The sequence below is a fragment of the Oncorhynchus mykiss genome, chromosome 9 (genome assembly GCF_013265735.2).
Source record: "Oncorhynchus mykiss isolate Arlee chromosome 9, USDA_OmykA_1.1, whole genome shotgun sequence".
Taxonomy (NCBI): Eukaryota; Metazoa; Chordata; class Actinopteri; order Salmoniformes; family Salmonidae; genus Oncorhynchus; species Oncorhynchus mykiss.
This window is the reverse complement of record NC_048573.1, coordinates 56,176,726-56,203,423: the sequence shown is the minus strand read 5'-3', so window position 1 is coordinate 56,203,423 and position 26,698 is coordinate 56,176,726.

The window sequence follows — 26,698 nt, the reverse complement described above, 5'->3', positions numbered from 1 at the left end:
TAATATAAAGCTCTGTATATCTGATAATAAAAGTCCTGTCAGTTTATATCTACACTCTTAGAAAAAATGTGGTATCTATAAACTTAAAGAGTTGTTCACTTGTCGCCATAGGAAATGTAAATTGAAGGTTCCAGGTAGAACCCTTTTGGTTCCAGGTAAAAAACTTTCCACAGAGGGTTCTACATGGAACCCAAAAGGGTTCCTCCATGGAACCAAAAAAGTTTATCCCATGGGGACAGCCGAAGAACCCTTTTGGAACGCTTTTATATAAGTGTATGTTGCCAGCAGCTGCTTTGCCAGGCCTCTCCCCTGCTCTCACACATAACTCCCAGGGCTCGAAGCGGGGCATCACGGGGAGAGAACAAGGGTCACAACCACTGGACATATTAATCATAGAACCTGGGGAAATTTCACCACCCCCCCCCCCCCCCCCCCCCGGATTATGCACCCCAAGGTGTAGGAATAGGTGTAGGAGCTGCAGGGAAATGTCAGTATGGTTCCTGTCCAGGCACTCCCTACACTGGGAGGATGAAAGGGCCAGGGCATTGATTTCAGTTCAGGGAGGCAAGAGGGAGCGAGGGGGGAAAAGGGTACGAGAGTACAGAGAGCAAGGCGGACTGGAAAGGGCCTTCAAAGTAGCAGTCAGTCTATCCCCAACTGAGCGAAATGTCTGATAAAGTGTGGCAGTACCCAGGTGGATACAAATAAATAGCTCAGTACAAACCCAAATAATTCAGGTCACTTTTGGACATATCTTTTACACTACCTTGAAAGCGCAGTTGGACTTTCTTTTCAGCTACTTTTATCATCTTAGACCACATACCTGTACAGCAAAAATTTCACAAACTTACCACAATCAAATCCGATTCGGGGTTTGACGTGAGCCATGAAAAGCGCTTTGCAGCCGCACAAAGAGACATGTGAAATGGGATTTGCAGATGATCCATGACAGGTAAAGAGGTGGGATTGTCAGTATAGGGATTTCAATTCTTCATGAGGCTCACACTCCATAGCACACACATAGCATGAGGGTGCAGAGAGGTTCAGGTAGGTTAACCAACAGTAATACAGCAGGTCTCCTCACCACATTACCCATGGACGGATGTACGGGAAGCTCTATTGTTTGACCCATCCTGCCCCTAGAGCGAGGGGGTTCGCAGCCCTCCGGGCTGTTGTCTTAACCTGTGTGATTAATGGTGCATTAACGCCATGGCAGGTCTTTCATTTCTCTCTCTCGCGCGCTCTCTCTCTCTCTGTGGATCAGGCATCATGTGTTCACAGAGGCTCCCACTCTGCATTTCAGTGGGGGGTTTTCTCTTTTACTTTTTACATTTTGTGGAAAATGGCATGACTTCTGTTAGAATGGAAATCAGTACAACTTCTCTCCATGGAACACCTGGTGAATTTCCCTGGTTAGTTAATCACAAAAGTCCATGTGATTGGCTCCTGATTGGACCCCCCGCCCCCTTGTGGTAATATTCTCTATCCATAATGCACTACTTCAAGGGAAATTATCACAGCAATGGGAAGCGAAAGATCGCTGGTTCGAATCCCCAAGTAAACTACGTGAAAAATCTGTCGATGTACCCTTGAGCAAGTCGCTCTGGATAAGAGCATCTGGATAAGGTATAACTGTAATTATGTGTGGTCTACACAAACTAGCCTTGCTCATTTATCATCAATCCACAACAAACACGCTAGATAGAAATTATTAGGTCATCTCAGCTCATTTACCATATATCCAAAACAAACAGGCTAGATAGAAATTACTAGGTCATCTCAGCTCATTTACTGTATATCCCCAACAAACAGGCTAGATAGAAATGCCTAGGTCATCTCAGCTAATTTACAGTATATCCACAACAAACAGGCTAGATAAAAATGACTAGGTTATTTCAGCTAATATCAGGTTAACACAATCACGGCAGAGACAAATAATATGCTCCTCTCTCTTTACCTCCTTTAGCTCTGTTAGTGAAGACGTGGGAGTGAAACAGCTGAGATTTTAATCACACTGATTGACCAGCACATCGATTCCACCACACAACACAACCGAACTAAACAGGGGGCTCTCCTCTCGTCTGCTTCTTTTGATTAAAGTAATAAGGATGTTTACATGGAGATCTACAAAAGTATTCTCTCTTTTAGACATGGTAGAATCCCTGCAAGAAGAGCTCATGTACCTGCTTCTGTCATAGCTAACACACCCACATTCTGGACCAGCTTTACAGTCGAGTTGCTATGATTACAATGTCAGTAAGATGTAGAGATAAAGCGATTTGAGGCAGATTATTAACCTAAACATCTAAAAATGACATGACTATATGATATGTGCATAATATACTAGCACATATTCTTTGAGTTTATGTAATGGTTCAACAACTATGAGGAACAATAAACCAGCTTCTAGAGAGAAGGTTCAGCAGCACAATTCTACAAATGAGTAACAATCAGTGTGACCAGCTGTTATTATCCCTTCAGATTACTGTAGAACTGCGACAAAGGGGGCAATTAAAGAACGTTTACCTGCAAGGCTGGATCTCTGAACAGATGTAATTATTGCATGAGGTATAAATCTACACCATGTAGCTAAGTGTGCCCATTAAATGTCCATGTTGTAGCTAGTTAGTTACTCCTGAACAAGGCATAAAAGACTCCATATTAATCAAACAAATGTTCACCTTAATCAACGTAATAGGCACATTAAAACAGATTTGTGAAGCATAGTAAGCATAGCAAAGATTAACCAAAGTATACAGCCATTGTCTTGCTGGTCACTCAAATTAAATGGTTTGTGACCTACACCTACAATGAATAGCACCAAATAGTGTTACTTTTTACTTAATAGTGTCATTTTCAGAATTCACAGACACTAATATAATCATAAAAAGATGGATGACAATACTAGCCTCATCCCAGATCTGTTTGCGCTTTCATGTCAACCCCTGTTTTGGAATGCCAATGAGTGACATGATGGCACAAACAGACAGGTACCCAGGATATGACAATAAGTCTTGTGTCATGAAGATAAATATCCATCTCACATGATATCTATCAGACTGAATAATGCATGTGATGGCACTACACGTAATCACTTGTATGCCACAGAGATCTTGTGGATAGGATATTGTGTTTAAAGTAGAATTTCAACCACTCAAGAGTAGGGTTCACCAACTGGTGGCCCACAGGACTGGTTTTATTTGGCCCTCCAATTTTTCTGAGAAAAATATTTATTTTTATTTTTATTGCTGGACATAAAAAAAACTGTAAGAACACCAGTTATTTTAATTTGGGAAATCTGTTCCCAAGTATTCCCATGCAAAATAAAGAGACACGTGATCATATACAAATGTCTGCATAGTTTGAAATGATCATGTTTTTGTTAAATATATCTGTTTGGGATTATTGTTGTCAAATTGCAGTCAATGATTTGTAATTATGTTCCAGCCCCTCGACCATCCGCTCACAAAAACATCAGCTGAATCTAGTTGATGGTCCCTGCTCTAGAGTTTGCCAATATGTGTCATTTGTATTCTTAATCCAAGAGTTATTTAACTGACATTAAATTCAATATTCTATTGATATTGGCTGTTGGAACCATTGCTTTGGAAGAAAAATGTGTGCACAAAGTCATCCTAAATTAAAACCATGACCATCAGACACCATCAGATATCTATATCTAAAGACTGGCAGAATCGCAAGTTCATGAACCCCAGACATCATTGATCTCAACTGTGAAGTCGTCTTGGTGATATTCAGTTGTAAATAATATCTCATATCCTCAGCATACGGGCTGCATATATTTTCTCCACGTCTCTCTGTCTGTTTCCACTGGACAATGTTATCCCCTTCATCAGTCTCAGTGACTGGACCAGATGGCCCACCATCCTGAGTTAACACATGCCATCTGCCCAGTCAACCAGCCAGCCCAGAACGTAACTACAGTATGATTACCAGCACACTCACTCCTAAAGGGTGTGTGGTGTGTGGCGCCATTTTGTTATAATTTATATATCTTGTTTGGGATAGAGCACACATTGTATACTGATTGAATCATCTACAAAGATACAAAAAGTTGAATGCATGGCCTTGTAAATTGTTGAGTAAGCAACTCGTTGGTCAATGACATTTTTGAAGGGCAATCGAAGGCATTCATGTTGAGGTGATGCATTGCCTACTCTGTGATTGAAGTACAGTGCCTTGCGAAAGTATTCGGCCCCCTTGAACTTTGCGACCTTTTGCCACATTTCAGGCTTCAAACATAAAGATATAAAACTGTATTTTTTTGTGAAGAATCAACAACAAGTGGGACACAATCATGAAGTTGAACGACATTTATTGGATATTTCAAACTTTTTTAACAAATCAAAAACTGAAAAATTGGGCGTGCAAAATTATTCAGCCCCTTTACTTTCAGTGCAGCAAACTCTCTCCAGAAGTTCAGTGAAGATCTCTGAATGATCCAATGTTGACCTAAATGACTAATGATGATAAATACAATCCACCTGTGTGTAATCAAGTCTCCGTATAAATGCACCTGCACTGTGATAGTCTCAGAGGTCCGTTGAAAGTGCAGAGAGCATCATGAAGAACAAGGAACACACCAGGCAGGTCCGAGATACTGTTGTGAAGAAGTTTAAAGCCGGATTTGGATACAAAAAGATTTCCCAAGCTTTAAACATCCCAAGGAGCACTGTGCAAGCGATAATATTGAAATGGAAGGAGTATCAGACCACTGCAAATCTACCAAGACCTGGCCGTCCCTCTAAACTTTCAGCTCATACAAGGAGAAGACTGATCAGAGATGCAGCCAAGAGGCCCATGATCACTCTGGATGAACTGCAGAGATCTACAGCTGAGGTGGGAGACTCTGTCCATAGGACAACAATCAGTCATATATTGCACAAATTTGGCCTTTATGGAAGAGTGGCAAGAAGAAAGCCATTTCTTAAAGATATCCATAAAAAGTGTTGTTTAAAGTTTGCCACAAGCCACCTGGGAGACACACCAAACATGTGGAAGAAGGTGCTCTGGTCAGATGAAACCAAAATTGAACTTTTTGGCAACAATGCAAAACGTTATGTTTGGCGTAAAAGCAACACAGCTGAACACACCATCCCCACTGTCAAACATGGTGGTGGCAGCATCATGGTTTGGGCCTGCTTTTCTTCAGCAGGGACAGGGAAGATGGTTAAAATTGATGGGAAGATGGATGGAGCCAAATACAGGACCATTCTGGAAGAAAACCTGATGGAGTCTGCAAAAGACCTGAGACTGGGATGGAGATTTGTCTTCCAACAAGACAATGATCCAAAACATAAAGCAAAATCTACAATGGAATGGTTCAAAAATAAACATATCCAGGTGTTAGAATGGCCAAGTCAAAGTCCAGACCTGAATCCAATCGAGAATCTGTGGAAAGAACTGAAAACTGCTGTTCACAAATGCTCTCCATCCAACCTCACTGAGCTCGAGCTGTTTTGCAAGGAGGAATGGGAAAAAAATGTCAGTCTCTCGATGTGCAAAACTGATAGAGACATACCCCAAGCGACTTACAGCTGTAATCGCAGCAAAAGGTGGCCCTACAAAGTATTAACTTAATGGGGCTGAATATTTTTGCACGCCCAATTTTTCAGTTTTTGATTTGTTAAAAAAGTTTGAAATATCCAATAAATGTCGTTCCACTTCATGATTGTGTCCCACTTGTTGTTGATTCTTCACAAAAAAATACAGTTTTATATATTTATGTTTGAAGCCTGAAATGTGGCAAAAGGTCGCAAAGTTCAAGGGGGCCGAATACTTTCGCAAGGCACTGTACTTCTATACATTGAGCAGTCGGCCATACCTTTACAGTATTGAATAGATTTACAAGCATAACTATTGCAAATCCTGCATGCTTCACTGTGCAAATCCTACAATTTCCACACTTGCACAAGCAACCAGGAATTGTATAACCTGAATTCAGCATCTGCTCTCTCCTTTTAGGGAGCGCCATACCTTATTGTAAGGCTTTAATGTTTCATGGGATCCTAGCTTCCTTTGCTCCAGGGGAACCCACAGGCATATAATGCTGGTCAGCGCCATACCTTATTATAAGGCTTTAATGTTTCATGGGATCCTAGCCTCCTTTGCTCCAGGGGAACCCACAGGCATATAATGCTGGTCATGCCATGATGACAGGGAAGATGTCACTGGTGTAGAATCTTGATCATTAGCATGTTGACCTTTGATGACGGATAACCAGGGACCAGGGGACTAATGTTGATTGCCTGAAAGAAATTGATAGTAAGAAGGCTGTGGAAGCTGTTCTGTTAGACTTCAGTGCAGCTTTTGATGTCATTGATCATAACCTATTGCTGAAAAAAACGTAGGTGTGATGGATTTGCATCCATCCAGCCTTATTGTGGATTCAGAGTTACCTATCTAATAGAACACAGAGCATGTTCATTAATGTAAGCCTCTCTCATACAAATTCAGTTGATTCAGAGTTACCTATCTAATAGAACACAGAGCATTTTCATTAATGTAAGCCTCTCTCATACAAATTCAGTTGAGTGTGGTGTACCGCAGGGCACCCGGCTAGGGCCGTTATTGTTTTCTGTTTTAACTGATGATCTTCCACTGACCTTGAGTAAAGCCTGTGTGTCTATGTAAGCTGACGACTCAACAATATACATGTCAGCTGCAACAGTAAAATAAATAACTGACACCCTTAACATAGAGCTCCTGTCAGTTTTAGAATGGGTAACCAGCAATAGGCTGGTACTAAATATCAAAAAAATTAAAAGCATGCTTTTAGGACAAATCACTCACTCAACGCTGAACCTCATTTAGAACAACTGGATTACTGCCCAGCTGTGTGGTCATGTGCGGCAAAGAGGGACATAGGTAAATTGCAGTTGGTCCAGAACAAAGCAGCACGTATCGAACTTAGATGTACACAGAGCGCATGTGTCAGTAACATGCATGCCAATCTCTCCTGGCTCAAAGTTGAGAAGAGATTGACTGCATCACTATTGGTCTTTGTACGAGGTATTGATGTGTTGAAGGTACCAAACTGTCTGTTCAAGCCGCTGGCACACAGACAGACACTCATCGCTATAACACAAGACATACAACCAGAGGTCTCTTCACAGTCCCCAGATCCAGAACAAAGGCTGGGAAACGCACAGTATTTAATAGAGCCATGACTACATGGAATTCTCTGCCACCCCGAGTAACTCAAGCTAGCAATAAAAGCAGATTAAAAAACCTCATCAAAGAACACCTTACTGCTCAAACGGGACTGTGAAGAGACACACTGTGACACTGTGACATTTCCCCAAGAGGACTGCAGGTGAAATCTTAACTCAGTCCCTTTGCCATAGTGCCACTCACCTCTCGGTCAGTCACACACATGGAAATTGACATCTATGGAAAATAACTGAATCTGAAGCAAATCTGTCCAATAGATAAATGTGTGATATTTAAAGGCAGGGCAAGTTCAGTCAAGTCCACTGTCTTGCTAAGGTAGATTTTCCAGGCTGATCGTCTTTTCGGTAGTTGAGAAAGTTTGCCCTGATACAGAACAATACACACCAGGTTTGCAATCCATCTTCGATTTCAATGTTTTATAGTTTGCAAAGTTTCAAGGTTTTGAAGCTCAGTATTAAATGTAAGAAGCAGAAAGACATTGAGGATTCACATTCATTCTCATGTCACACCACGTGTCAAAGTAAGCTGTTTAGATCGAATAGCTCTGGAAGCCTTAAATTCCATAGTGTGCAAAACTTCAGTGATGTTTGATTGGGCAAGAGAGAGAACAAGAGAGAGAGAGAGCAAGAGAAAGAGAGAGAGTTTGGAACCAAGGACTGATCACCCCAATCCACAAAAGTGGAGACAAAGTTGACCCCAATAACTACCGGGAGATATGCGTCAACAGCAAACTTGGGAAAATCCTCTGCATTATCAATAACAGCAGACTTCTACATTTCCTTAGCGAAAACAATGTACTGAGCAAATGTAAAATTTACTTTTTACCAAATTACCATACGATAGACCACGTTGTCACACTGTACACCCTAATTGACGAACAAACAAAACAAAACAAAGGCAAAGTCTTTTCAAAAAAGCTTTCGACTCAATTTGGCATGAGGTCTGCTATACAAATTGATGGAAAGTAGTGTTGGAGGAAAAACATATGACATTAAAAAATCTGTGTACACAAACAAAAGTGTGCGGTTAAAATGTACAAAAAACACACATTTCTTTCTACTAGAATCTGAAGTCAGATACATACTATACATACCTTGCCCTAAACATCAGTGCCACATCTAACTTCCACAATGCTGTGAACGATCTGAGAGACAAGGCAAGAAAGGTCTTCTATGCCATCAAAAGGAGCATAAAATTTGACATACAAATTAGGATCTGGCAAAATATGCATGAATCAGTTATAGAACCCATTGCCCTTTATGGTTGTGAGGCCTGGGGTCCACTCAGCAACCAAGAATTCACCAAATTGAGACTCCGCATGCAGAATTCTGCAAAAATATCCTCTGTGTACAATGTAAAACACCAAATAATGCATGCAGAGCAAAGTTAGGCCTATATCCGCTAATTATCAAAATCCAGAAAAGAGACGTTAAATTCTACAAAGACCTAAAAGGAAGCTCTGTTCACAAACACAAACAGATCTCACAGAGCCCCAGGACAGTCTAATTGTGTTGCGGTCCTGGGGCTCTGTGGGGTCTGTGTTTCTGAACAGAGCCCTAGGACCAGCTTGTTTAGGGGACTCTTCTCCATGTTTATCTCTCTGTAGGTGATGGCTTTGTTATGGAAGGTTTGGGAATCGTTTCCTTTTAGGTGGTTGTAGAATTTAACGTCTCTTTTGTGGATTTTGATAATTCATGAGAAAACAAAAAGATAATTACTTGACACATTGGAAAGATTTCATAAAAAAACAGAGCAAACTAGAAAGCTATTTGTCCCTAAACAGAGAGTACACAGTGGCAAAATACCTGACCACTATGACTGACCCACAATTAAGGAAATCTTTGACTATGTACAGAGTGCCGAAGGCAGACCTGGCTCTCAAGAGGAGGCAGGCCATGTGCACACTGCCCACAAAATGAGGTGGAAACTGAACTGCACTTCATGACCTCCTGCCAAATGTATGACATTTTTCCCTCAGATTACACAGACCGACAATGAATTCAAAAACAAACACAAATCCAGAGTGCAATCACAGCAGCAAAATTTGTGACCTGTTGCCAGAAGAAAAGGGCAAGAAGAAAAGGGCTCCCAGTGAAGAACAAACACCATTGTAAATACAACCTATATGTACAGGTATACATATACATATAGGTTGTATTTACAATGGTGTTTGTTCTTCACTGGGTGCCCTCCTGTCTCAGCCTCCAGTATTTATGCTCCAGTAGTTTATGTGTCGGGGTCTAGGGTCAGTTTGTTATATCTGGAGTACTTCTCCTGTCCTATCCGGTGTCCTGTGTGAATTTAAGTATGCTCTCTCTAATTCTCTCTTTCTCTCTTTCTTTCTCTAGGACCATGCCTCAGGACTACCTGACATGATGATGTCCCCAGTCCACCTGGCCGTGCTGCTGCTCCAGTTTCAACTGTTCTGCCTGTGATTATTATTATTTGACCATGCTGGTCATTTATGAACATTTGAACATCTTGGCCATGTTCTGTTATAATCTCCACCCGGCACAGCCAGAAGAGGAATGGCCACCCCACATAGCCTGGTTCCTCTCTAGGTTTCTTCCCAGGTTTTGGCCTTTCTAGGGAGTTTTTCCTAGCCACCGTGCTTCTACACCTGCATTGCTTGCTGTTTGGGGATTTAGGCTGGGTTTCTGTACAGCACTTTGAGATATCAGCTGATGTACAAAGGGCTATATAAATACATTTGATTTTATTTGATTTATATGTATTCATTTATTTTCCCTTTTGTACTTTAACTATTTGCACATCATTACAATACTGTCTTTATTCTTTTGGAACTTTTGTGAGTGTAATGTCTACTGTAAATGTTTTATTGTTTATTTCACTTTTGTTTATGATCTATTTCACTTGCTTTGGCAATGTAAACATATGTTTCCCATGCCAATAAAGCCCGTTAAATTGAAATTTAATTGAAATTGAGTGAGAGAGATAGACCATTGTAAATACAACCCAAATTAATTTATTTTCCCTTTTGTACTTGAACTATTTGCACATCGCTACAACACTGTATATAGATATAATATGACATTTGAAATGACTATTATTTTGGAACTTGTGTAATATTTACTGTTCACTTTTTGTTTATTTCACTTTTGTTTATCCATTTCACTTGATTTTGCAATGTAAACATATGTTTCCATGCCAATAAAGCCCCTTGATTTGAATTGAGAGAGAGAGACAGAGAGACAGAGAGAGGGGGTGAAGTGAGAGAGAGAGAAAGAGAGGGGGGAGTGAAAGAGGGAGAGAGGAGAGAGATGATGGGGAGAGAGGGAGACAGAGTGAGGGCGAAAGATACAGGGCGAGAGAGAGACAGAGAGAGTAAAATAGACAAATCAATATTATTTTATTATTTGTCACATGCTTTGTAAGCAACAGGTGTAGACTAACAGTGAAATGCTTTCTTACAGGCCCTTCCCAACAATGCAGAGAGAGAAAAATTATAGAAAATATTATAACATAAGGAATGACACAATGAGTAACGATAACTTGGCTATATACACGGCTATGTACACGGGGTACCAATAGTGAGCCGACGTGCAGGGGTACGAGGTAATTGAGGTAGATATGTACATATACTGTAGGTAGGGGGAAAGAGAATAGGCAACAGGATAGATAATAAACAGTAGCAGCAGCTTAAGTGACGAGTCAAAAGAGGGTCAACGCAGGCAGTCTGGGTAGCTATGTGGTCAACTATTTAGCAGTCTTATGGCTTGGGGGTAGAAGCTCTCTCATCTTCACTCAATGCCTAGGTTTACCTCCACTCTATTCACATCCTACCATACCCTTGTCTGTAAATTATGCCTTGAATCTATTCTTGCGTGCCCAGAAACCTGCTCCTTTTACTCTCTGTTCCAAACGCACAAGACGACCAGTTCTTATAGCCTTTAGCCATACCCTTATCCTACTCATCCTCTTTTCCTCCGGTAATGTAGAGGTTAATCCATGCCCTGCAGTGCCTAGCTCCACTCCCATTCCCCAGGCGCTCTCATTTGTTGACTTCTGTAACCGTAAAAGCCTTGGTTTCATGTATGTTAACATTAGAAGCCTCCTCCCTAAGTTTGTTTTGTATTCACTGCTTTAGCACACTCTGCCAACCCGGATGTCCTAGCCATGTCTGAATCCTGGCTTAGGAAGGCCACCAAAAACCCTGAGATTTCCAACCCTAACTATAACATTTTCTAACAAGATAGAACTGCCAAAGAGGGCAGAGTTGCAATCTACTGCAGAGATAGCCTGCAGAGTTCTGTCATATTATGCAGGTCAGTGCCCAAACAATTTGAGCTTCTACTTTTAAAAATCCACCTTTCCAGAAACAAGTCTCTCCCCTTTGCCGCCTGCTATAGACCACCTTCTGCCCCATTTGTGCCCTGGACATGATATGTGAATTGATTGCCACCCATCTATCGTCAGAGCTCGTACTGTTAGGTGACCTAAACTGCGACATGCTTAACACCCCGGCCGTCCTACAATCTAAGCTAATCTCACAAAAAGTATCAATCAACCTACCAGGTACAACCACAAATCCGTAAACACGGGCACCCTCATAGATATCATTCTAACCAACCTGCACTCCAAATACACCTCTGCTGTCTTCAACCAGGATCTCAGCGATCACTGCCTCATTGCCTGCATCCGTAATGGGTCTGCGGTCAAACGACCACCCCTCATCACTGTTAAACGGTCATTAAAACACTTCAGCGAGCAAACATTTCCAATTGACCTGGCCCGGGTATCCTGGAAGGAAATTGACCTCATTCCATCCGTAGAGGATGCCTGGTTATTCTTTAAAAGTGCTTTCCTCACCATCTTAAATAAGCATGCCCCTTTCAATTTTTTTTAACCAGGAACAGATATAGCCCTTGGTTCACTCCAGACCTGACTACCCTTGACCAGCACAAAAACATCCTGTGGCGTACTGCATTAGCATCGATTAGCCCCCGCGACATGCAACGTTTCAGGGAAGTTAGGAACCAATATACACAGGCAGTTAGGAAAGCAAAGGATAGCTTTTTCAAACAGAAATTTCCATCCTGCAGCACAAACTCCAACAAGTTCTGGGACACTGTAAAGTCCTTGGAGAATAAGAACACCTCCTCCCAGCTGCCTAGTGCACTGAGGCTAGGAAACAGTGTCACCGCCGATAAATCCACGTTAATTGAGAATTTCAATAAGCATTTTACTACAGCTGGCCATGCTTTCCACCTGGCTACCCCTACCCCAGTTAACAGCCCTGCACCCCCCACAGCAACTTGCCCAAGCCTCCCAGATTTCTCATTCACCCAAATCCCGATAGCCAATGTTCTGAAAGAGCTGCAAAATCTGAACCCCTGCAAATCAGCCGGGCTAGACAATCTGGACCCTCTCTTTCTAAAATTATCCACCGCAATTGTTGCATCCCCTATTACTAGCCTGTTCAACCTCTCTTTCGTATTGCCTGAGCTCCCCAAAGATTGGAAAGGTGCCGCGATCATCCCCTCCTCAAAGGGGGAGACACTCTAGACCCAAAATGTTACAGACCTGTATCTATCCTACCCTGCCTTTCTAAGGTCTTCGAAAGCCAAGTTAACAAACAGATCACCGACCATTTAGAATCCCACCGTACCTTCTCCACTATGCAATCTGGTTTCCGAGCTGGTCATGGGTGCACCTTAGCCACGCTCAAGGTCCTAAACGATATCATAACCGCCATCGATAAGAGACAATACTGTGCAGCTGTATTCATCGACCTGGCCAAGGCTTTCGACTCTGTCGATCACCACATTCTTATCGACAGACTCAACAGTCTTGGTTTCTCAAATTACTGCCTTGCCTGGTTCACCAACTACTTCTCAGATAGAGTTCAGTGTGTCAAATCGGAAGGCCTGTTGTCTGGACCTCTGGCAGTCTCTATGGGGGTGTCACAGGGTTCAATTCTCGGGCCGACTCTTTTCTCTGTATACATCAATGATGTCGCTCTTGCTGCTGGTGATTCTCTGATCCACCTCTACGCAGACGACACCATTCTGTATACATCTGGCCCTTCTTTAGACACTGTGTTAACTAACCTCCAGACAAGCTTCAATGCCATACAACTCTCCTTCCGTGGCCTCCAACTGCTCTTAAATGCAAGTAAATCCATGCTCTTCAACCAATCGCTGCCCGCACCTGCTTGCCCGTCCAGCATCAGCCCGACGGTTCTGACTTAGAATATGTGGACAACTACAAATACCTAGGTGTCTGGTTAGACTAAACTCTCCTTCCAGACTCACATTAAGCATCTCCAATCCAAAATGAATCTAGAATCGGCTTCCTATTTCGCAACAAAGCATCCTTCACTCATGCTGCCAAACATACCCTTGTAAAACGAACTATCCTACCGATCCTTGACTTCGGCGATGTCATTTACAAAATAGCCTCCAACACTCAGCAAATTGGAAGCAGTCTATCACAGTGCCATCCATTTTATCACCAAAGCCCCATATACTACCCACCACTGCGACCTGTATGCTCTTGTTGCCTGGCCCTCACTTCAAATTCGTCGCCAAACCCACTGGCTCCAGGTCATCTATCCTTTGGCCGCCTTTCCTTCCAGTTCTCTGCTGCCAATGACTGGAACGACTTGCAAAAATCATATATATCTCCCTCTCTAACTTTAAGCACCAGCTATCAGAACAGCTCACAGATCACTGCACCTGACATAGCCCATCTGTAAATAGCCCATCCAACTACCTCGTCCCCATACTGTTATTTATTTTTGCACATTCATCTTCTGCACATCTATCACTCCAGTGTTTAATTGCTAAATTGTAATTATTTCACAACCATGGCCTATTTATTGCCTTACCTCCCTTATCTTACCTCATTTGCACGCACTGTACATATACATTTTTATTGTGTTTGTTTATTCCATGTGTAACTCTGTGTTGATGTTTGTGTCGCACTGCTTTGCTTTATCTTGGCCAGGTTGCAGTTGTAGATGAGAACTTGTTTTCACCTGGTGTACCTGGTTAAATAAAGGTTAAATAAATAAATAAATACTTTTTTAAAAAGCTGTTTAGGGTCCTTTTGGTTGCAGACTTGGTGCATCAGTACCGCTTGCCGTACAGTAGCAAAGAGAACAGTCTATGACTTGGATGGCTGGAGTCTTTAACAAAAGAGAGTGTATTCATCTCTTCTGAGAGGAGAGAGGGAGAGGGTAGGTGATCCATTACCTGGGACACCATGCTGACAACTCTTTGAAGTGTATCAGGGGTGTAATCATTCGTCAAACAGTTGCAAAATGTTTTGCAACTAAAATTAGAGTTTCTATTGGACAAATTCAGGTAGGTCACTTCGCCTTCTGTTTGCTTCCGTTTAAGAAACGTTTTGCAATGGAATCTGTGTAATGAATAAGCCCCAGACTTTTTATTATTTTGGCTTTCTGTAGAGAGTCGTTCATTAGGGAACACTGCACAGTCACACAAACAGCCTTCATTGGATTTGCACATTAAGCCGATCCATCGATCCACTTGGATAAAACTTTGGCCAATGTTGCTTGGCTGTTTCCTTGATTGTTGCCTTTCTATGTTCTTTCTGTCTTCATGCCACTGCACTTCTCTAGATGTTATTCTATGCCAGACCCTGTGTGATGTGAGACTTTATTCTGCGAGATCATAATATTCAAGCTGATAAATCACACATTTTGTGTGAAATTATGCTGTTGAGATTCACTTTAGGCTTTGATTCAAGCAAGCAATCATTTCATAAACCAGGGTGTGATTCATTGCCTGTACCAAGAGGAATCTCAATATTGACTTTCTTTTCGTGTCTCAATAAGACACGGCGAGAGAACAAATTAATTTCTGAAACTACATGGACAGAGACTTAGAGAGAGAGGCTTAGCAAGCAAATGAGAAATAGAGAGTGAGCAGTCCCTTTTGCGCTCAACTTTAAGCCTAGACCAGCAAATAGCTGTGTCTCCACAGCCTCACTGGAAAGTCAGATCCAATCCATTAAACTGGCAGTAGGGGAACTGTGCACAGCCCTCTGAGCTTCTGATGCGGGGAGCTGCCCCTTACCCACCAAGACCTCAGGCAGCCATGGAGGCATGACCAGAGGAGCCGAGGAGAGGGCCAGCGGGATGACCGAGTCCTCAATCAGCACGACGCCAACACTGTCCAGAATATTAATGCTGGGGAAAAACAATAACTTAAGTTGCTGAATGATAATATGGTTATAATTCCTTTATGTGTCCACACTGGGAGTACATTGCTATTTCCAGATTTACTCAGTCCTAGCAGCAGGTGCAACGCAAATTAAACATTGGGGACAGAGACAAAAAGTAACATAAGGTTAGGAGAAAGAATAAACTATCAAGGTAAATTGTAAATTAACAGTTTCATGGTTTAGCTTTGTTTTGGTGCTTGTAACAACACCAAAAACAAACTTTTCACCTGGTGTCAAAGCTTAGTAATTCTGTCCCCATGTGTTGTCATGTGAAGTAAACTCATCTCAGAGCTGTTTCCTTTCAATTATGTCTTGAAATGATGTAATTTAGCACAGCCAAGGGTGCAACCACAGGCCACTGAGAAGAACTATCCTGCCTACCAATTAAAGATTTCAAATGAGTAATCCTGCCCCGTTTGTTGCAACGGCAGACAGCAATAACCATGAAAAAAAATCTGAAAGATGTCTTTCAGGAATTATCTGAATCCATAAAATGGCAATATGCAAGAGACTAAACCATGTGCAATCAAGTATTATGCATTTAGCTGACTGAGATCAAGGAACGGTCATGAGAATACAAGTGTATTTAATTACACTTTAAATCAATTCATTAGGACCTAATCAATGGATTTCACATGACTGGGAATACAGATACTGTATGCATCTGTTGATCACAGATACCTTTAAAAAAGGGTAGGGGCGTGGATCAGAAAACTAGTCAGTATCTGGCGTGAACACCATTTGTCTCATGTAGCGCGACACATCTCATTCGCATAGAGTTGATCAGGCTGTTGATTGCGGAATGAGCCACTTCAATGGCTGTGCGAAGTTGCTGGATATTGCTGGAAACGCTGTCTTACATGTCGATCCAGAGAATCTCACGTCTGGTGAGTATGCAGGCCATGGATGAACTGCTACATTTTCAGCTTCCAGGAATTGTGTACAGATCCTTGGTACGTGAGGCCGTGCATTATCATGCTGAAACATGAGATGATGGCGGCAGATTAATTGAATGATAATGAGCATCAGGATTTCATCACGGGATCTCTGTGCATACAAATTGCCATCGATAAAATGCAACTGTGTTCATTGTCTGTAGCTTATGCCTGCCCATACCATAACCCCACCGCCACCATGGAGCACTCTGTTCACAATGTTGATATCAGCAAAAAGCTCACCCACACGATGCAATACACGTGGTCTGCGGTTGTGAGGCTGGTTGGACGTACTGCCAAATTCCGTAAAACGACATTGAAGGTGACTTATGGTAGATAAAATGAACATTCAATTCTCTTGCAACAGCTCTGGAGGACATTCCTGCAGTCAGCATGGCACCTGCATGCTCCCTCAAAACCTGAGACATCTGTGACATTGTGTTGTGTTGCAAAACAGCACATTTTAGAGTCGCCTTTATTGTCCACAGCACAAGGTGCACCTGTGTAATGACCATGCTGTTTTTAATCAGCTTCTTGATAGGCCACAGTTGTCAGGTGGATGGATGGGTATGCTAATTTGGTATAGAGCAGACCTAACTCACTCCATTAAATTAATCAAAACAGGAACATTTTACATTTGGCTAGAAATTCAAAAGCAAATGATCTTAACAGAGAAAAATGTCCTCCTGTGTGCTACCTATATCCCCCCTCTAGAATCCCCATACTTTAATGAAGACAGCTTCTCCATCCTGGAGGGGGAAATCAATAATTTCCAGGCCCAGGGACATGTACTAGTCTGTGGCGACCTAAATGCCAGAACCGGACAAGAACCTGACACCCTCAGCACACAGGGGGACAAACACCTGCCTGCAGGTGGCAGCATTCCCTCCCCCGTATGCCCCCCTAGGCACAGCTATGGCAACATATCCAACAAAAACGGGTCACAACTCCTGCAGCTCTGTCGCACGCTGGGTATGTACATGGTCAATGGTAGGCTTCGAGGGGACTCCTATGGTAGGTACACCTATAGCTCATCTCTTGACAGTAGTACTGTAGACTACTTTATCACTGACCTCAACCCAGAGTCTCTCAGAGCGTTCACAGTCAGCCCACTGACACCCCTATCAGACCACAGCAAAATCACAGTCTACTTGAACAGAGCAATACTCAATCATGAGGCATCAAAGGCAAAGGAACTGAGTAACATTAAGAAATGCTATAGATGGAAGGAATGCTGTTTGGAAACCTACCAAAAAACAATTAGGCAACAACAAATTCAATCCCTTTTAGACAATTTCCTGGGTAAAAGGTAATGGTGAAGGTGTAAACTTGGCAGTACAAAATCTTAACAGTATATTTGACATCTCAGCTTCCCCATCAAATCTAAAAATCTCAAATAGAAAACCAAAGAAAATGAACAACAATGACAAATGGTTTGATGAAGAATGCAAAAATCTAAGAAAGAAATTGAGAAACCTGTCCAACAAAAAACATAGAGACCCGGAAAACCTGAGTCTACGCCTTCACTATGGTGAATCACTAAAACAATACAGAAATACACTACGGGGAAAAAAGGAACAGCACGTCAGAAATCAGCTCAATGTAACTGAACCACCTCTGGGAAAATTGGAAAACACTAAACAAACAACAACACAAAGAATTATCTATCCAAAATGGAGATGTATGGGTAAACCACTTCTCCAATCTTTTTGGCTCTATAACAAAGAATAAAGAGCAAAAACATATACATGATCAAATACAAATCTTAGAATCAACTATTAAAGACTACCAGAACACACTGGTTTCTCCAATTACCTTGAATGAGCTACAGGACAAAATAAAAACCCTCCAACCCAAAAAGGCCTGTGGTGTTGATGGTATCCTTAATGAAATTATCAAATATACAGACAACAAATTCCAATTGGCTATACTAAAACTCTTTAACATCATCCTTAGCTCTGGCATATTCCCCAATATTTGAAACAAAGGACTGATCACCCCAATCCACAAAAGTGGAGACAAATTTGACCCCAAAAAACTACCATGGGATATGCGACAACAGTAACCTTGGGAAAATCCTCTGCATTATCATTAACAGCAGACTCGTACATTTCCTCAATGAAAACAATGTACTGAGCAAATGTCAAATTGGCTTTTTACCAAATTACCGTACAACAGACCATGTATTCACCCTGCACACCCTAATTGACAACCAAACAAACCTAAACAAAGGCAAAGTGTTCTCATGCTTTGTTGATTTAAAAAAAGCCTTCGACTCAATTTGGCATGAGGGTCTGCTATACAAATTGATGGAAAGTGGTGTTGGGGGTCAAATATACGACATTATAAAATTAATGTACACAAACAACAAGTGTGCGGTTAAAATTGGCAAAATACACACAAATTTCTTCACACAGGGCCATGGGGTGAGACAGGGATGCAGCTTAAGCCCCACCCTCTTCAACATATATATCAACGAATTGGTGAGGGCACTAGAAAAGTCTGCAGCACCCGGCCTCACCCTACTAGAATCTGAAGTCAAATGTCTACTGTTTGCTGATGATCTGGTGCTTCTGTCACCAACCAAGGAGGGCCTACAGCAGTACCTAGATCTTCTGCACAGATTCTGTCAGACCTGGGCCCTGACAGTAAATCTCAGTAAGACCAAAATAATGGTGTTCCAAAAAAGGTCCAATTGCCAGGACCACGAATACAAATCCCATCTAGACACCAGTGCCCTAGAGCACACAAAAAAACAATACATACCTTGGCCTAAACATCAGCGCCACAGGTAACTTCCACAAAGCTGTGAAAAATCTGTGAGACAAGGCAAGAAGGGCCTTCTATGCCATCAAAAGGAACATCAAATTCAACATACCAATTAGGATCTGGCTAAAAATACTTGAATCAGTCATAGAGCCCATTGCCCTTTATGGTTGTGAGGTCTGGGGTCCGCTCACCAACCAAGACTTCACAAAATGGGACAAACACCAAATTGAGACTCTGCATGCAGAATTCTGCAAAAAATATCCTCTGTGTACCATGTAGAACACCAAATAATGCATGCAGAGCAGAATTAGGTCGATACCCACTAATTATCAAAATCCAGAAAAGAGCCGTTAAATTCTACAACCACCTAAAAGGAAGCGATTCCCAAACCTTCCATAACAAAGCCATCACCTACAGAGAGATGAACCTGGAGAAAAGTCCAGAAGCAAGCTGGTCCTGGGGCTCTGTTCACAAACACAAACAAACCCCACAGAGCCCCAGGACAGCAGCACAATTATACCCAACCAAATCATGAGAAAACAAAAAGATAATTACTTGACACATTGGAAAGAATTAACAAAAAAACTGAGCAAACTAGAATGCTATTTGGCCCTAAACAGAGAGTACACAGTGGCAGAATACCTGACCACTGTGACTGACCCAAACTTAAGGAAAGCTTTGACTATGTACAGACTCAGTGAGCATAGCCTTGCTATTGAGAAAGGCCGCCGTAGGCAGACATGGCTCTCAAGAGAAGACAGGCTATGTGCTCACTGCCCACAAAATGAGGTGGAAACTGAGCTGCACTTCCTAACCTCCTTCCCAATGTATAACCATATTAGAGACATATTTCCCTCAGATTACACAGATCCACAAATAATTTGAAAACAAATCCAATTTTGATAAACTACCATATCTACTAGGTGAAATTCCACAGTGTGCCATCACAGCAGCAATATTTGTGACCTGTTGCCACAAGAAAAGGGCAACCAATGAAGAACAAACACCATTGTAAATACAACCCATATTTGTGCTTATTTATTTTCCCTTGTGTACTTTAACCATGTGTACATTTTGACAACACTATATATACTGTATATATATATATAATATGACGTTTGTAATGTCTTTATTGTTTTGAAACTTCTGTATGTGTAACGTTTACTGTTCATTTTTATTGTTTATTTAACTTTTGTATATTATCTACCTCACTTGCTTTGGCAATGTTAACACATGTTTCCCATGCCAATAAAGCCCCTTGAATTGAATTGAATTGAATTGAGAGAGACAATGAAACCATGGCTAGTCACACTGAGAGGAGATGTAAGGTTTGCTACCTTGACTAGATCCTCCAGGGCCTGTTGCATTTATTCACATAATATTGAAGTCAGATTGATGATTGTAGTTTATTATTATATTCAACATAATTTCTACATAATGGTTGGATAAATGGTGACCCCTCCTCAGCCCTGTCACTGTTCCTGGCCATCCCCCCTCCCCTCTCTAACAGCCAGGGTGACATGTCTCACAATTCTGCACAAAATACATCCTCCAGGAATCAGAGCATCAGGGTACAACCAAGTATATAGTAATATGTATGCAGAACAACTGGTCACATGGTTCTATAGAATATGCATTTTATGCAGAACAACTGGTCAAATGGTTCTATAGAATATGCATTTTATGCAGAACAACTGGTCACATGGTTCTATAGAATATGCATTTTATACAGAACAACTGGTCACATGGTTCTATAGAATATGCATTTTATGCAGAACAACTGGTAACATGGTTCTATAGAATATGCATTTTAGGCAGAACAACTGGTCATATGGTTCTATAGAATATTCATTGTATTCAGAACAACTGGTCATATGGTTCTATAGAATATTCCTTGCATGCAGAACAACTGGTCACATGGTTCTATAGAATATTCATTGTATGTAGAACGCTGGTCACAACATTTCTATAGGATATCCATTCTTCTTTGGCAAATGACAGGTGTGGCAAGGACTGGAATGTTAGTTTAAAAAGACTGGCACCCAGACTAATTCACTCCTCATAACCCTGGGTACTCTTTCTTGGCACTCAATCAGAAGAGAGCACATGATCCCTTGCTTCGCTATGGCACAACCCCAGAAGGCAGCCCTTGTTATGTAACCCACTGGCAGCAACTAGAATATGCAACAGATGCTGCAACAGTTAACAGGCAGATATCCCTTAATGAAGGCTAGCTACTGTAACTGTTGGTAGGCCAGACACAAAATGTCTGGGAGAGACATAAGATGCCCATACACAGCTCGTTCTTCCTTCTGTGGTTACAGAGACTACAGGGGGTATAATAAAGATTGTCTTTAACAGTTTAATGTATATCTGCTACGATTGGAGAAAAAAAAACAATCTTCATTCAAGGCTTAGGGCCCTCACTCTGGGTCTGTGAAACCAGCCCTACATGTGTCCTATTTCCTCACTCAGGCTTTGGCAGGAACATATATTTTCATACAGGGAACAGAGGCTACACACTGGCATGCCTGTGGTGCCCACCTGTCTGCATGGGTATGTGGTAAATAGTCCACTCCACCAATATGGAAGTATTTGCCCACTCAATTGTTAATTACCTCAGCTGCCAGTGCTGCCACCGTGGAGCTGGGCCATTAATCATGTTAATTATCAGCCTGTGCCCCGTCGAGGAGGGGATGGCAGAGGAACCACTGGGTTTGGCTGGCGACCCTGGTACTCTGGCACTGGATGGAGGACAGGCCAAGTATGGATCAACAGCTGGGTAAACTGTGTTTGTGCTAACAGTGCTGGACTGGCATTCTGAGGTGATGGCCCCCTCCAATGAGTGCTCTTGATCCCTCCCTCAGCGCAATAGGTCTATATGCATTTCAGTGTAGGCTGGTGAAGGAAGGAGTAGAAGTGATACCAACATTTACTGATGCAGTCCTCATCTGAATACTTGTCAAAAATAAGATCAGGAAATATTTCATAGATATACGGTAGCTAGGTGGTTTGAAGAACAACATTTTAGACGTTGAATTTCAGAAATTGTAGAATTCTAACGCTCTCTTAGAATCAGGTCAGAGATAAATACCCTTTTCCAACTTATAACAAATAAAAACCTGTGTTTATATTGTACCCTCTGATATTGGCAGCTGACTAATTCAAACTAATGGGCTTCCGAGTCTGATCATGGGTAGAAAAGGACAAACAGACAGACAGCTGTATGATAATTGTGAAATGATGTCTTGGTGAGAAATACAATAAATTCAGAAAGCTGCATGGAGAAGTCAATAAGAGCAACAGATTGTTGTCAGAGGGAAAAAACATGAATTCTTCTTGTGAATCCTGTCTTTATCTTATCGTAGCTTGTGACTCTTAACTGGAGCAAAATGAGCCTGTTTGTTTTACAACATAGAATCATAATTTGTCTTAACAGGCCAGTTAACCGTGTCCCTCCTGAGGCCTGCTCCACCTGTGTACTCCCCTTGAACAAAGAAGGAAGTGTGTATCAGCCCGGCAGATAAGAAAATGAGAAAAATTACCTAAACGTGGAAATGTCTGATAGGAAAGGGGGGGGGGGCAGTGAAAAGGAGAGGTGCCCTCCTCCCCTCCCTTCAGTGTCCATAGAGGAAGTATCAGGAAACTGGCAATAAACCTCCTGGATTGTGACATGAGGAGAGATCATGGTGCCCTGTCACCGGTACTCCCCTCCCATTGATTAAGGCTTTTCATCCTCCACTAGCCCCGGCTCTTAGCTCTGGGGGTACCAGTGCTTTCTCTTGTTACATGCGTAATTTCCAAACCGCCTTCATCCCATCTTGATAGGGAACTAATAGAAACTGTCTATCTCTCTCCTCAGTTCTTCATGTATATTACCACTTGATCAACTTGCTTTAAGGCGATTAGACATGTACCATGTGACAAAGGGGGGTGGAGAGAGAGAGGGGGGGGGGAACGGAGCAGCACTTTCTCACAAGCCTTTTGTTCCTGAGCCCCTTTGTTTGGTTTAAAGCCATATCAAGCTACAACTAAAAGCCAAGCAGCAGGATCTCTAGAGATTGATTCAACAGGGAGAGCAGAGTCAGTGTTCTTACGTTATCTGATAGCTTTACAGATAATGATATGAGTGCTAAGGGCTGTCTGCTGAGGCACGTTGACTGTAAGCAGTACATGGACAGTACATGATGTACATATTTTATTTAAAAAATGGCCTCTGCTCAACACAAAACTAAGTCAAACCTGAGATATGAAATCCACTTCCAAACGTGACCTCTTTGTTAACTTTTCTATTACAAAAGTGCTACAAACTACATTTACTACAATGGCACATAGTTTGTATAATAAGACTAAGTAGCATTATCTATTGATGTATATGGCTTTTGGATGACATCATTATGCTCTCCTCCTAGCTGACCTAGGCTACACTGACACGATCCTCTAATAATCCTATATTCACCCCTCAATAAACCCTAAGATCCTGGGGCCTTTCTTCTCCTTGGTGACTGCGCTAAACTGTTTGTTGTGAAAAGAATATCCCATATATAATTCAGTACTTCTCCCAGAATTGTTTTATATTTGCACAACGCAACCATGGTATGTCTTTCTTTTGTAAATGTTTCATATTTATTGACCCAGAGCATGCTGCATGTCCCAATATTATGCAAGCTTGTGATGTTTTACTGTGAAAAAGAGGAGCAAGAAAACATCTCTGTAAATATTGACTGTGTTGAAGACACTCTGGGGATTTGTTACCAGGGGACATCTGGGTTCTGTCTAATGCCCACCCATTAGTCTTTCCATTCAGACTATGCACATTTGGGTTAAATAATTTCCAAAAGCAACCATTTAACATCACAACAAAATGTTATGAGGGCTTATTTGATTTGACAAAGAAAAATGACTGGTTCTTACATTTTGTTTACTCTTGTGTATTCCAGCATAACCGGATCAAACACAGTTTATTTATGTTTTAGCTTTTTTTACTGTGGTGTTAAGTTCAGGGCACAGAATTCCACCAATGCATGACAGATAGTACACAAAGTTTCCTCCGAACTCAACATTTGTGAGAAATCTAAGGACTAGAGGGGATGCTCATGAGACAACTATTTTACGAGAGACATTGGAATAACGTGAGTCTGCACTCAAATCAAGTCTTTGATATTTTTTTTAGCCATCCTGAGGAAAACCTTTGCGCTGTATGAGAATCCACATTTCCCTCCTCAGCCTTGCCATGGGAAGTCAGTCACAACCCTGTGATGCCATTCAGTTTCACAGCTTCTCTCTGATTAAATTAGCTGGAGCTTCATGTAGCCCTGTGTTTGTGTTAGCAGCTTCCTCCTCTCCTTCCCTTTGTTCTCAAGGAAAGGCATCAGACCATCTAACTGTGATACTGTACATTTTCAAACTGGGCCCTCAAATTGGAGCTGAATCAGACAAACAACGTTCCAAACAACAGTTTCTTTTGATGATTTATCAAGACCCAACTGCAGTATTAATAATCAAATCAAAGTTTATTCATCATAAACACAGGACTGTAATGTCTGGGGTGTAGTGGAGGAAGGAGTCAGACGCAGGAGACAGAGAGTTCAGAGAAGGCTTTAATACACCGACCAGGTGAAAAAGCAGACGCCACTCAACACAAATACTCCAAACCACAGGGGAACTAAACCGTATCCAAAAACAGCTCACGTACACGAAACAGCCGTGACACACATGCGTGCACAACAAGTACACATAGAACAATCCCGCACACCCAGCAGGCGGGCCGGCTGGCTAATAAAACCCAACTAATAACCTAATTAACAACAGGTGTAACCAATAAACAGACAAGGAGGGGGAGGAAAAAATCAGTGGCAGCTAGTAGGCCGGTGACGACGACCGCCGAGCGCCACCCGAACGGGAAGGGGAGCCAGCTTTGGTAGGAATCGTGACAGGGACACAGTGGGGTTTAAAGGATGCAATTAAATGCTTACTTGCGAGCTACAGTACTTACTACTATTTTGAAGTCATAGCAGAGTAAAATCAAAGAAAACATACTAGTGTGTGAAAACAATATGCTAATGACACAATAATTAAAAAAAATATATATATAGTATACTGTCCATTTCCGTCAAAATACAGACTGTAGGATACCCCTCAAGATGGAAAATTACAAAGGAAATCATCTGGAGCCACCGAAAATACATATATAATATCCAAATGTGGAAAATACTTATTTTCCTGACATTTGAAATCAGGTTCATATTCGGTTCTGAATGAAAGTTGAAAAGGCTTTATTAGTCCTGATTCCTGTGACTAATCAATTTGGCTATTTAAGCTCTGAATATCAGCTACCCAACATTATCAGGAGAAGTTATCCTGAGCCTGTCACGGGTAACTTGGTGCGTGATGGAAGAATCAGGCGCAGAGAGCATATAGTTCCACAGGAAGACGTGCACTTTTAATATCGCACAGAAAATAATGCCCAACAAAACCGGGCGCGGAAAATGTGGACCAACACAACAGGGTACCAGGTCCAGAGCACGAACACCAAAAAAACATACACACATAACATATGAGTAATCCCGCACGAAACAAGGGCAGGTAAACGTACTATAAATAAGGAAGCCAATCAAGCACACAAATAGACAGGTGCAACTAATAAGACAAAACAAACAGACAACGAAAAAGAGATCGGTGTTGGCTAGTAGGCCGGTGACGACGACCGCCGAGCACCGCCCGAACAGGCAGGGGAGCCAACTTCGGTGGAAGTCGTGAGAGCCTATTTGCAATGTGTTTACACAGTGGGAAATGCAGAAGTATTTTCTTGAAACCACTGATCATGACAATTTAGCCCACGGGATGAAAATCCTGGACAGCAGCTGTGAGTAGCCTGACTGTCCATTCCATATTGTCCATTTACTTCTGTCCTGTTTTTAGGATATATTCTTTGTTAACATGTCAACAAATGTTTTATTTGATTGGGCACCATTTAGGTTAGGCTATTTGAACGGAGAAACCTGCATGATGTAAAAAGTTTCCATCTCATTACATTGTCATACATTGTATCTCCAGCCTGTAAGCTTAAAAGAGGTCACATACTCTTTCTACCATATCCTATATCTGCTACATAATTTATGTTAGATTATTTTTTTGACGGAATGTTGGTGGAGCGCTGCAGAGATGCATCTCTCCAACAGCACCCTGGAGAGGCACGCTTGGAATGGACATGCAAAATATTTTGCGCCCCTGCCTTAAACAAAGTGGACACTGCTTATCACAGGGTGGCATCAGAGCTCACCTAAAAAGCCCATATGCCACTGATTGAGAGAAAATGCCATTGTTTTTGGGCAGAATGATGTGAGGTTTTATGTGTTGTTGGAGGTGGGTCTTGGTCAGTTTAGCTCAGAAAATGCACACCGATGATGTCATTGGAAACACTTATCTTCCTCTATCTTTTTTCACTACAAAACATAGAAACGTTCCATTTTCACATACAGTATGTTGATGTTGGGGTGGTGCTGGAGATGGTGAATATGAAGTTGAACATTTTAGAAATGTTCCTTTCAAATGAAATGAATGCATTAAATGCACTCACAGACATGTAG